The sequence below is a fragment of the Loxodonta africana genome, chromosome 17 (genome assembly GCF_030014295.1).
Source record: "Loxodonta africana isolate mLoxAfr1 chromosome 17, mLoxAfr1.hap2, whole genome shotgun sequence".
Classification (NCBI taxonomy): Eukaryota; Metazoa; Chordata; class Mammalia; order Proboscidea; family Elephantidae; genus Loxodonta; species Loxodonta africana.
Window position 1 is genome coordinate 28,742,093 of NC_087358.1, and position 13,975 is coordinate 28,756,067.

The following is a 13,975-nucleotide window of genomic DNA, read 5'->3' on the forward strand; positions in this document are numbered from 1 at the left end:
TAGTGTGTTTCTAGGAATTCATCCATTTCTTTTAGGTTTTCAAATTTGTTTGAGTATAGTTTTTCATAGCAATCTGATGTGATTCTTTTAATTTCAGTTGGGTCTGTTGTAATATTGCCCACCTCATTTCTTATTTGGGCTATTTGCTTCCTCTCCTGTTTTTCTTTTGTTGGTTTGGCCAATGGTTTATCAATTTTGTTGTTTTTTTCAAAGAACCAGCTTTTGGTCTTGTTAATTCTTTCAATTGTTTTTCTGTTTTCTGTTTCATTTAGTTCAGCTCTAATTTTTATTATTTGTTTTCTTCTGGTACCTGTGGGTTTCTTTTGTTGCTCTCTTTCTATTTGTTCAAGTTGTAGAGATAGCTCCTTGATTTTGGCCCTTTCTTCTTTTAGATGTGTGCATTTATTGATATAAATTGGCCTCTGAGCACCGCTTTTGCTGTGTCCCAAAGATTCTGATAGGAAGTGTTTTCATTCTCATTGGATTCTCTGAATTTCTTTATTCCATCCTTAATGTCTTCTATCATCCAGTCTTTTTTGAGCAGGGTATTGTTCAGTTTCCAAGTGTTTGATTTCTTTTCCCTGCTTTTCCTGTTATTGATGTCTACTTTTATGGCCTTACGGTCAGAGAAGATGCTTTGTAATGTTTCAATGCTTTGGATTCTGCTAAGGCTTGCTTCATGACCAAATATGTGGTCTATTCTAGAGAATGGTCCATGTGCACTAGAAAAGAAAGTATAGTTGGTTGCTGTTGGGTGGAGTGTTCTGTATATGTCTACGAGGTCAAGTTGGTTGATTGTGGCATTCAGATCTTCCGTGTCTTTATTGAGCTTCTTTCTGGATGTCCTGTCCTTCACTGAAAGTGGTGTGTTGAAGTCTCCTACTATTATTGTGGAGCAGTCTATCTCACTTTTCAATGCTGATACACTTTGTTTTATGTATCTTGCAGCCCTGTCAATCGGTGCATAAATATTTCATATGATTATGTCTTCTTTGTGTATTGTCCCTTTAATCATTCTATAGTGTCCTTCCTTAACCTTTCTGATGGATTTAACTTTAAAGTGTATTTTGTCAGAAATTAATATTGCCACTCCTGCTCTTTTTTGATTGTTGTTCGCTTAATATATTTTTTTCCATCCTTTGAGTTTTAATTTGTGTCTCTAAGGCTAAGGTGTGTCTGTTGTAGGCAGCATATAGACAGATCTTGTTTTTTAATCCATTCTGCCACTCTCTGTCTCTTTATTGGTGCATTTAGTCCATTTACATTCAGGGTAATTATGGGTAGGTATGAATTTAGTGCTATCATTTTGATGTCTTTTTGTGTGTGTTGACAGCTTCTTTTTCCACTTGAGTTTATGTGCTGAGTAGATTTTCTTTATATATTGTCCTTTCCTCATATTTGTTGTTGTTTTTGTTTCTGCTGAGTCTGTATTTTTCCCTCGTATTTTATTTTGATGAGTAGGATAGTTTATCTCCTCCGTGCTGAAGGGAAAGGTGCTCAAGGTCCAAGGACGGTTTATGCCTGGACAGGAGCCGCTTCTGTCCTGAGCTCTCCCAGTTAATGGAGCTAGCAAATTATCTTTTCCCCCCAGTTGCAAATTTTTTCCTTCCCCAAGGCTGGGAGGATGGCTCACAGGTACTCACTAGGGTCTATCTCAGGCCTAGGGATTCAGCCGCTGAAGCTGGGTTGGGGGTGGGAGGGGCACGGTAAAATATACGCAAGTTCTTAGCTTTTGCCGAGAGCGCCCTTCTGCTCAGGTTCCGGAGGTGTGAGTGGGCTGTGTGGCTGGCTGCTTCTCTCTGAGGAAACTGCAGCTGAATGCTAGGACCAGCCTGCCACCACCACAGCCACTCTAGGGATGGTACCTGAGCGTTCCCCGTGATTCAGGTCCGGCAACTCCTCTCCGCTTCTGAACGGTCTCTTCCTTCCCCTGCCCCTCAGTTTGTTGTCTAAGCTTGCCTTTGATGCTCAGGGCTCCCAGCTTGTCACAAATATACTCGTTTCACTCGTTTTTTCGGGTCTTTGTCGTGAAGAGGGCTTGACGGAAGTGTCTGTCTATTCCGCCATCTTGTCCCCGCCTCCTCATTGCCATTATTTTTAACAAGCATATGTCATTTACTATTTAATGGTCACTCTGCTAGGCATTTTGCAAATTAATAACTCATTTTAGTCTTATAACTATCCTAAGAGATGGGTGCTAATATTATCCCCTTTTTTCAAATGAGGAAACTAAGGCATAAAGAGGACAAGCCAATCACCCAAAGTCACACAACTAGCAAGTGGCAGACCTGGGATTTGAACCCAGGATGCCTGGCTCCAAATCTCTGGTATTTCATTACACTGTTAATTGGTCTTATACTCTGATGGGGTCAGGTAGTTCTGGATACCTGTGCACGTACTTTCATAATGCTGTCAACACATATCATTAGGGAGCTTCTAGAAACTTTCTTCTGAATAAATAGCTTCCTGTAATAAAGCTCTCTTCACTGAAGTCCCCCTCCCCCCTTTTTTTGGAACAGTTTTGTCCTCACCAATTCAGAGAGTAAATGTCTTTCATATTTATTTTCTCCCATGGAGCTCTCTCAAAAAATGCCCATATGCTTACACTGACTTGAAGATTCCCATGCTGAGTCATCCTGGGAATGTTGCAAAGTGCACGACTTTAAAGGTGCTGAGAAACTATGTTAACTTTCAGTTCATCAAACACACTCAGATTCTATCATATGGCAAGACTTGGTAAATTGATATTATCCTCTTACTTTTTAGCTCGTAACTTTTTCCATTTAAGTCTCCTAAGTACTAAAACTTTTACCTAATAATTTTCATTTTGATCTAACCAAATATTTTTTTCCCATGATGAAGTTATTTGAAACATGTTTCTCAAATGTGGCACAAACTAATGATCAAGTCCTAGTCAGAAATTTCCTATCTGTTCATTTAAAATTAAGGAAATCTCAAAAATGTTCGGTAAAAAGTCTTTAATATATTTTTCTTGATTTTCTACCATCCCAATTAGCATTTCATAAATTTCTGAATATTCATTACTTATAATAATGAATGGAGCCCTGGTAAAATAAATCAATCACAATAGGACAGATACTGTATGAGACCACTACTGTAAAAACTCATGAAAAGGTTTAAACACAAAAAGAAACAATCTTTGATGGTTACAAGGGAGAGGTGGGGTGGGGATGGAAAAAACACTAAACAGACGATAGACAAGTGGTAACTTTGGTAAAAGGTAAGAAAAGCATTACGCAATAACTAGGGAAGCCAGTACAACGTGTACAAGGCAAGGTCATAGAAACTCCATAGACACATCCAAACTCCATGAGGGACTGAATTGCTGGGCTGAGGGCTGTGGGGACCATGGTCTTGTAAAACATCTAGCTCAGCTGGCATAACATGGTCTATAAAGAAAATGTTCAACATTCTACTTTGGTGAGTAGTGTCTGGCGTCTTGAAAGCCTGTGAGCAGCCATCTAGGATGCTCCACCAGTCTCAGCCCTTTGAGAGCAAGGACAAATGAAGAAAACTAAAGATATAAGGGAAAGATTAGCCCAAAGGACTAATGGACAACATCTACCACGGCCTCCACCCAATTGAGTTCAGTACAACTAGATGGTGCTGGGCTACCACCAGTGACTGCTCCGACAGGGATCACAATTGAGAGCCCCGGACAGAGCTGAAGAAAAATGTAGAACAAAATTTTAGCTCAAAAAAAAAACACCAAACTTGCTGGCCTGACAGAAACTGGAGAAACCCTGAGAGTACCGCCCTAGGACACCCTTTCAGGTCAGTAATGAAGTCACTCCTGAGTTTCACCCTTCAGCCAAAGATTGGACAGGCCCATAAGACAAAACGAGACTAAAGGGACAAGGCCTAGAAGGCAGGAAGGGACAAGGAAGCTGGTAATAGAGAACCCAAGTTTGAGAAAGGGGAGTGTTGACATATTGTGGGTTGTTAATCAATGTCACAAAACAATATGTTTACTGTTTAATGAGAAACTAGTTTGTTCTGTAAACCCTCATCTAAAGTACAATAAAAAAATTAAAAAAAAAAAAATGGAGTCCTGGTGAAACAGTGGTTAAGCATTTTGCTGCTAACCAAAAGGTTGACAGTTCAAATCCACCAGCAGCTTCTTGGAAACCCTATGGGGCAGTTCTACCGTGTTCTCCAGGGTTGCTATGAGTTGGAATTGACTCAACAGCAATGGTTGTTTCTTGCCTTTATAATGAAGAAAAAAAAAAAAATTTATTTTAACTTGAAGAAAATTTAGCTAAAAGAAAGAAATATAATAAAAATTCTTGTTAAGTCCAAGAACAATGTTTTGTCTTTTTTTTTTTTTTTGCTGATTTAGTATTATTATCCCACTTTACCAGTTCTGTTAGAAAGAAAAATTTCAAACTTCAGAAATTTGCTGAGTGAATTTTTTCTGCTTCTTTGCCACTTTTCTATTGGTGTCTTATTGTCAACTATCATACTCATCTCTCTGCCATACTTTTAGAAAACACATTCCTTTTCATATTTTTCCCCTCGTTTTCTGCACTTTCAGCTTCCTGCTCCTCTCTCCAAAAGCTGCTGCTGGCAGTCATCTTGTTCCTGTTCATCCCCTTTCCTCCCCTCCTCTCCCCTCCCCTCCCCTCCCCTCTTCTCCCCTCCCCTTCCCTCCCCTCCTTTCCCATCTGCACTCCCTCCCCTCCCCTCTCTTCCCCTTTCTCTTCTCTCTCTAGCTTTCTCTCACTATCTTACTATATCTTTCTCTCTCCCTCTTTTTCTGCCATTTAACTTCTGGAAAAACATTTAAATTAGAAAAACTCAAAAATATGTTATTTTCCAAATTCAACCAAAATTGTAAAGGACACACCATTTTTTCTTGCTTTGGAATGCATGAAACAAATGGCTTTTTGTGGGGGAAAAGGAAATGCATTGCAATGTTCTATGAAAAAAAAAAATTCAAATAGCAACTGGCCAGGGCATTGTGCAAGTTGTGGATGGGATATTCTTACTGACTGTCAGAGGTCAAAAAGTCTGTAAATGTCTTGCTTCTAGTCCATTCTAAAACCCATTCTAACTCACAGTTCCAAAATTCAGCTTTTTGAACAAGTTTTCTTTTTCTGCACATGCTTCCTTATCCTATTTCTAAGACTTTCTTTGCTGTAGATGTCGTGGCTCAAATAACTGCGTTTCCTCCCCTTTCCCTTTATATCAGTAAATAGTCATTCCTTCAGTGAAGCATCAAGTATTTAAGCATAGGGCTCCTCGTGACTTTCTTTGTGAACAGGGGCCTCAGATCAGTCTGCAAGTGACTTCTATGTGCCCAACACTGTTTCAGGTGCTAGGACTCTAGATCTGAAAAAGATAGTTAAAGAAAGAGTCATACGAATAAATAGGTAGCATACTATCGGGATTCAGAATTCACTCTATGGCAGTAGGCTTTGGATACTATCAGGAAGTGATAAAACTGAAAACAAAAGAATTCGCACAAGATAATAGAGAGTTATGGGTGGGGAGATTATTTTAGAGAGTATATATAATAGGGAAACCTTAAAGAGAAGACATTGGAAGAGAGACCTTGAATGAAGCAAGGAGTAGAGACAGGCAAAGCTCTGGAGAAGAACATTTCTGTTCAGGGGGTTCATGAAGAAGAAGGCTCAGAGGAAAGGATAAACATGGCAAGGTCTTTGTGGCTGGAGTGTAATAAGGTGGTAGGAAAGGAGGTTGGAGAGCTTGCCAGGACAGGTAACTTGGAGCATTTTAAGCAATGGCAAGGGGGTATTGGTAACTCAGTGGTAGAATCTTGCCTTTCATGCGGGAGATTAGGGTTCAATTCTCAGCCAGTGCACCTCATGCACAGCGACCACCTGTCTGTCAGTGGAGGCTTGTGTGTTACTATGATGATGAACAGGTTTCAGTGGAGCTTCCAGACCAAGACAGACTAGGAAGATGAGTCTGGGGATCTACTTCCAAAAATCAGCTAAGAAAACCCTATGGATCACAAAGTTTCGATTCCCTTGTGCATAAGGTCACAAGGGAGGCTGCCTCAAAGGCAGTTAACAGCAATAACAGGGAATGGCAAGGAGTTAGAAATTTATTTGGCATTTATTTTACAAATTAGACTTGGAATATATTTGACTTTTATCCAATTACTGGAAGACGTTGGAGAGTCTTGAGGAGGGAAACGAGTTGCACTGACTCAAATTTGTGTTTGGTCTCCATGGCTGGGGTGTGTGGAATTGACTGTAGGGGCAGTGAGAGTGTAAGGAGCCTCTGTCCTGTAGCAGAGGACACTTCAGCGTGCCTCTACTACTTGGGAACCATCAGCACAACTAACTTACACTTACTGGAGCTTACTCTATAGCTCCTCTTTCACCAAGAAAATTCCCCCAGGACATTGGGATATTCTAGAATCTTTATTTCTTAACTGTAACATACTTTGCTTTTCAGTGGACCTTTAGAATTTCAAGACCTTTATGGCTGAAACCACCCAAATTCAATGAGCATGCATATAATACATTTTTGTTCTAGTAATAATTTTTGAAAAGTTTTAAATAAATGTTCTTGCCTAAGCTTCCACATCAAGCAGCCTTAATGAGTTACACAAACCCACTAGAAAAAGGAGAGATCAGTTTGGAGAAGTTTTGGGATTTTGCCTTAATCTATAGCTTGAAAAACAAGCAGAATGTCGCAGCATTCTAATACATTTTACTCAAGTCAAGGAAAAACACTTTTTTTCAAACAGCTTCAAGTATCATGTCTCTTATTTATTTACAATGCCAGATATGTGTAGCCTTCTGGTATTTGTGAGCATTTCTGGTTGCTCAATTACACTTTGAAGTTGTTAAAAATTTCCAGAGCAAATATCCCACACTTCTGGTAACACGAGGTACACTGTGTCCAGCAAAAGCACCAGGTTAAAACAGTCAAATTTTAGAAAACAATATGGTAGTTTCCAGTTATGAGCACATTCTCCTTACTGAATTAAATGAAATGGTGGAGGCACAGGAGGCTTTGAGACGAAGATAGGGTTCCTCATGACTTTCCTTGTGAACAGGGGCCTCAGATCAGCCTGCAAAGGACATTCAGAGAGATCCATGTTACCCCAGTGTGATAAATAATAAAATACAATGAACAATTGTCAGCAAGTTCTTAGAGTCTTCTCAGACCTAAGCTACCATGCAGAATGCATTACCTCAGGCTCCACAAGGTCATGAGGGAGGTAACCAAGTGTGGGGAAGAGTAAATAGACATGATTGTACTGAATTTCTGCCGCTGTAACAACCCTCTAGAAAAACTAGAATTCCATTTGCTCAGCTGCTTTCCTTACTCTTTTGGGAAAGAATAAATGGGCTTTGCAAACAGCAATCCTGAGTGTGCAAATCCAGCTTCCAATTTTACAGTTCACCCATAGACCTGGTTGCAGAATTAACTTTTGAAATAAATTCTTTATCTTTTATGCTCACTTACCTGAGAAATGTACTAGTAATATGAAAAATGCTTCATGATCTTTAGTATTTGAAAAAGAGAGATGATGGCACAGAAGGTCCCATTACCATTATTTAGCTAATGAACAGGGACTCTGGTGCCACAGGCCTAAAATGAAACTCAGTGCTTCTCATGAAGCAGCTTTCAAACTTTCCTGCTTTAGAGACCAGTGACATGTCTCTTCACAGTGCCAAAGGCTGAAAGTAACTTTAAGTAGTTCCTAAATTGTGGAAGAGTAAGCAAAAGCTGCCTCCTGTTACTTGTGTACAGTTGTTCACCATCAAGAGCAATCTGAGATCCAGAGAAAAAAACAAAATACATTTCCCAAAGTGCTTAACATCTCCTAAGAAGTAGTTCACAGTCTTGTTCATCTATCAACGTAAGGTGGTTGACATAGCACCTGCTCAGGAAGCAAAAGACAAGAGAGTGGCCTGACTCACCAAGACCAGCTGACTGAGTGGCCAAGGTCCTCAGCTAATTACCCTATTTAAGAACATTTCTGCACTCTCACCCCCTAGCATCCATTCTCTTTACTTCCTTCATAAATAAACAAAAAAACAAAATCCGTTGTCTTTGAGTCTGTTTTGACTTATAGCAACCTTATAGGACAGAGTAGAACTGCCCCATAGGTTTTGCAAGGAGAGGCTGGTGGATTTGAACTACTGACCTTTTGGTTAGCAACTGAGCTCTTAATAATTGTGCCACCAGTGCACCAGGGCTCCATTTCCTTCATAGCACTTACTAAAATTAACAATTATTTTTATTTTCTTATTTATTTACTGTCTCTATCACTAATCCCTGGAGAAGGACATCATTCTTGGTAAAGCACAGGGTCAATGGCAAAGAAGAAGACCCTCAATGACATGGATTGACACAGTAGCTGTAACATTGGGCTCATGCATAACAACAGTTGTGGGCATGACACAGAACCGGGCAGTGTTTCTTTCTGGTGTACATAGATAGGGTTGCTATGAGTTAGAACTGACTCAATGGCACCTAACCACAAACAACAACAACTGCTAAAATATAAAGTATAAAAAACCATGTATATCTTGTTAAACTTTGTATTTCCCAGGATCTAGTGCTTGTCTGAAGTCTCTGGGTGGCACAAAAGATTAGGCATTTGACTACTAACTGAAAGGTTGGTGGTTAGAACTCCTCCAGAGACAACTCAGAAGAAATGCCTGGCAATCTGCTTCCAAAAGGTCACACAACCTTGAAAAACCTATGGAGCGCAGCTTTACTCTCCACATACGCTGTCACCATGAATTGGAATCAACTCAATGCAACTGTTTGATTTTGGATTTAGTTAGTGCTTATCTGGTACAAAATAAAAATTTAGTAAGTATCTGATGAATGAATGAATAAGTCTTTGAACTACTTTTTCTCAACTGTAAATTGGGGGAAATAGTATTTACTTTACAACATTTTTTAATACCAAATGAGATCAAACATTTAAATAATTCTATGAAGAACACATATAATTAAAATGAACTGTTGGTATTACTTATTTAACATAAAACTGTTGTAATTCTAAAGAGAATAACATTGTTTCCTCCATCACCAAGGAAAAAATATTCTCAGTACTGCTTGATATAACAGAGATTTGTCAAACACAGGTTTCTGGAAATCAATGGTTCAGATAAAAGAAAATAGACAATTTTATTATAACATCTAAATAACCCTGTTATTTACATAGAAGCATATTATCTATTTAATATTTTTTACTGTATTTAAAATGGTGTGATACCACTTACAAAACAGTCTTTCTCACGAGTTCAGACACAATTCTTCATGAATTTAAGCAATAATTTTGAACTACTTATATGAAAATATATTTGGGTGCATTTGTTGTTAAAAAATCCCAAGGAGGACACCCAAGTAAGCCTGGAATGATCCATCAAAGGTAAGGCAAGAATAGCCATTCAGCAGTAACAGCGCACTTAAAGGATGACATGTTTCAGATGACAATACAAAATATGCTTCTACACAGATCTGGAAAAGGTGTAAACATCAAGGCATAACAGAAACCTGAGTGCAAACAGCAAGACAATGTTGTTGACTAATCAACTGATAAAACTAAAAAAAAAAAAAAAGCATTTAATAAGAAAATTAAAAGTGAACAACAAGCAAAAAAGATTTCTATCACCATATTTAACATTGTGCCGGAAGTCCTAGCTAGAACAATAAGGCAAGAAAAAGAAATAAAGGGCGTCCAATTTGGTAAAAAACCAAAACCAAACCCATTACCATAGAGTCAATTCCAAATCATAGCGACCCTATAGCAAACCTATAGGAAGAAGTAAAACTATCCCAACTCACAGATAATATGATAATATACATACAGAGGTGCACCTTAGTCTTCAAGGTGACATCTTTGCTTTTCAACACTTCAAAGAGATCCTTTGCAGCAGATTTGCCCAATGGAATGTGTCTTTTGATTTCTTGACTGCTGCTTCCATGGGTGTTGATCGTGGATCCCAGAAAAATGAAATCCTTGACAACTTCAATGTCACCTTGAAGACTAAGGAACACCTGACCCAAGCCATGGTATTTCCAATCGCATCACATGCAAGTGAAAGCTGGACAATGAATACGGAAGACCAAAGAGAATTCCATGCCTTTGAATTGTGGTGCTGGCAAAGAATATTGAATATACCACAGATTGCCAAAAGAACGAACAAATCCGTCTTGGAAGAAGTATAACCAGAATGCTCCTTAGAAGCAAGGATGGCGAGACGGAGTCTTCCATACTTCGGACATGTTGTCAGGAGGGATCAGTCCCTGGGGAAGGACATCATGCTTGGTAAAGTACAGGGTGAGAGGGAAAGAGGAAGATACTCCATGAGTTGGATTGACACAGTGGGTGCAACAATGGGCTCAAGCATAACAATTATTGTGAGCATGGGGCATGACCGGGCAGTGTTTCATTCTGTGGTACATGGAGTCACTATAAGTCAGAGCAGGCTCGACAGCACATAACAACAACATACACAGAGAACCTAAGGACTCCACAGGAAACTACCAGAACTAATAGAAAGATTCAACAGAGTATCATGATACAAGATAAACATACAAAAATCAGTTGGATTCGTATACACCAATAAAGAGAACTAAGAAAAAGAAATCAGGAAGACAATACTAACCCCTAAGAAAAATAAAATACTTAGGAATAAATCTCACTAAAAAAAAAAAAGTATACAAAGAAAACTACAAAACACTACTGCAAGAAACCAAAAGAGACCTACATAAATGAAAAAAGTTACCATGTTCATGAATAGGTAGACTCAACATTGTTTAAATGTCAATTCTACCCAAAGATATCTACAAATACAATGCAATCCCAATCCAAAAACCAATAGCATTCTTTAACAACATGAAAAAACTAATCATTAAATTTATATAGAAAGTAAAGAGGCCACAGATAAGTAAAGCACTATTGAAGAAGAATAAAGTAGGAGGAATAAAGTAGGAGGACTAGCACTACCTGACCTCAGATCCTGCTATACAGCTACAGTAGTTACAACAGCCTGATACTAGTACAAGTACAGGCACACTGACCAATGGAACGAACTCAAGAACCCATCCATCTGTGGTCACCTGATCTTTGACAAAGGCCCAAAGTCCATTAAATGGGGCAAAAGACAGTCTTTTTAACAAATGGTGCTGGCAAAACTGGATGTCCATTTGTAAAATAATGAAATAGGACCCGTACCTCACACTATACACAAAAACTAATTCAAAATGAATCAAAGACCTAAATATAATGCTAAAAGCTACACAGATCATGGAAGAAAAATAGGGTCAACACTAGGGACCGTAACCTATGGCATAAATAGGATACAAACTAACAATACACAAACACCAGAAGATAAGCTAGATAGCTGGGATCTTCTGAAAATTAAACACCTATGCTCAGAAAAAGACTTCACCAAAAGAGTAAAAACAGAACCTACATACTGGGAAAAAATTTTGGCTATTACAAATCTGACAAAAGTCTAATGTCTAAAATCTGTAAGAAAATCTAACACCGTTACAGCAAACAATCCAATTAAAAAATAGGCAAAGGATATGAACAGACACTTCAGCATTCTGGGGGCTAACAGACACATGAAGAAGGGTTTTCAATAACTAGCCATTAGAGAAATACCAGTCAAAACTACAGTGAGATACCATCTCACCCTGACATTTACCGGCACTAATCAAAAAAACAGAAAATAATAAATGTTGATGAGGCTGTGGGGATATTGGGACTCTTATGCACTGCTGGTGAGAATGCAAAATGGTACAACCAATTTGGAAAATGACACAATGCTTCCTTAAAAAGCTAGAAATAGAAATACCATATAATCCAGCAATCCTGCTCCTAGGAATATATACTAGAGAAATAAGAGCCATCACACCAATAGACATATGCATATCCGTGTTCATTGCATCATTATTCACAGTAGCAAAAAGATGGAAACAACCTAAATGCCCATCAACAGGTGAATAGATAAACAGACTATGGTATATTCACAGAATGAAATATGCTATGATAAAGAACAATGATGAATCTGTGAAACTTCTCACAATATAGATGAACCTGGAGGATATTGAGCTGAGTGAAATAAGTCAATTACCAAAAGATAACTATTGTATGAGACCACTATTATAAAAACATAAAAAGTTTACACAAAGAAAGAAACAATCTTTAATGGTTACGAGGCAGAGGAGGCATGAGGAGGGAAAAACCCTAACTCTACAATAGGTAAATGGTAACTAGTGAAGGATAAGACAGCACGCAATACTGGGGAAGTCAGCACAATGTGACCAAGGTGAAGTCATAGAAGTTTCATAAACACATCCAAACTCCCTGAGGGACTGCGGACCACGGTTTTGTGGGACCACCTAGCCACTGCTGTTGAGTCGATTCTGACTCATAGTGACCCTATAGGACAGAGTAGAACTGCCACATAGAGTTTCCAAGGAGTGGCTGGTGGATTAGAACTGCTAACCTGTCGGTTAACAGCTGTAGCACTTAACCACTATGCCACCAGGGTTTCCTGTTTCGGGGGACATCTAACTCAATTGGCATAACATAGTTTATAAAGATAATGTTCTACATCTGACTGTGGTGAGTAGCCACTAGGGTCTTAAAAGTTTGTGAGCAGCCATCTGAGATACTTCTACCAGTCCCATCCCGCCCGGAGTGAAGGAAAATGAAGAAAACCAAAGATACAAGGGAAAGATTAGTCCAAAGGACTAATGGACCACAACTACCACAGCCTCCACCAGACTAAGAAGTCGAGCACAGCTAGATGGTGTCTGGCTACCACCAACAACTGCTCTGATAGGGATCACAATAGAGGGTCCCGGGCAGAGTGGGAAAAAAATGTAGAACAAAATTCAAACTCACAAAAAAAGACCAGCCTGACAGAGGCTGGAGAAACCCTGAGAATATGGCCCTCAAAAGTCCTTTTATCTCAGCACTGAAATCACTCCTGAAGTTCACCCTTTAGCCAAAGATTAGACAAGCCTAGAAAACAAACAAGAACACACGTAGTTCAACCATGTATATGAGACTAAGTGGGCACACCAACCCAAAACCAAAGAGGAGAAGGCAGGAAGAGACAGGAAAACTGAACAAATGGAAACGGGGAAACTGAGGTCGAGAAAGGGAGAGTGTTGACACATCGCAGGGTTGGCAACCAATGTCACAAAACAATCGCATACTGTTTAATGAGAAACTAATTTGCTCTGTAAACTTTCATATAAAGCATAATAATAAAAAAAATTAAAAAAAAAAAAGATTTCTGTGATGACCTCCACCTTTCCCTCCATGGTTATGAGACAAGTGCCATCTCTTTGGGGATTCAAGGCTTAAAGAAAGAAGGATGATGGTGCTTGATAAAGCTCACTTAGCAATGTTCCCGGTAGAGTTCAGTTAACATCTCACTGGCCAATGTTGAGTCATATAACACCTCCAGTCACAAAGAAGGAAGGTGAAATTATTATTTAGATTTTACAGAAGAGACAGAAAAGAGAAAAAATGGGTGGGAGGTGAGGTTGATCAAGCCAATTTACAATGTCTTCCTCACTTTTTCTCTCATTATTTTACTTATTTTTACTTGTGTGTCTGACTCTAAAATTATACTAAAAGATCATCAGAAGAAGAGATTATTATTTTTTTTGCAACTTTACTCTTCTCCAAATTAATAGGGATATCAGCCAATACTATCATTAATGATTTCCACTTAATTTGTTTGTATTTTAAATGCTACAATTTTAATTCAGTACCTCTTCAAATAGGAAAGACATTTAAATTAAAACTAGTATTTTTGGATCCCAGTTGTTAGTGAATGCACATTTAGAAAATTTCCTAAGAGTCTTGAATAATAAGACCCATGACATCCCAAAGATCTTTGTTGTCCCTTTGGGGATTCAAACTATTTAGGGTTACATAAGTAACATCAAATAAAAAAAAAAAAAAACTTTTTATTTAATGTTA